At 48.8% G+C, this 203-nt stretch overlaps 1 pseudogene; it reads left to right on the forward strand.

Moving 5' to 3' along the window:
- Positions 1 to 203, forward strand: part of LOC107689506 (disco-interacting protein 2 homolog A-like) — a 143,471-nt pseudogene that overhangs the window by 118,806 nt on the left and 24,462 nt on the right.

A 203-nucleotide genomic window follows, 5' to 3' on the forward strand; every position in this document is an offset into this window, starting at 1 on the left:
GGGAGCCGCTGGGGGTTGTCACTAACTGGCCTCCATCATTAATGGCCTCTTTACAGCGCTGGGGCACCACACAACCCAAGAGCCCTTGCCTCACCGCACTGGACAACGCCGGCAAACCAGTCTACACACTAACATATGGTACGGATGTGGAACTTCCTATTGATTTAAATGCAACAATTTACATGAGAGTGTGTTTATATATA

The sequence above is a fragment of the Sinocyclocheilus anshuiensis genome, unplaced genomic scaffold, assembly GCF_001515605.1.
Source record: "Sinocyclocheilus anshuiensis isolate Anshui unplaced genomic scaffold, SAMN03320099.WGS_v1.1 scaffold1199, whole genome shotgun sequence".
Classification (NCBI taxonomy): Eukaryota; Metazoa; Chordata; class Actinopteri; order Cypriniformes; family Cyprinidae; genus Sinocyclocheilus; species Sinocyclocheilus anshuiensis.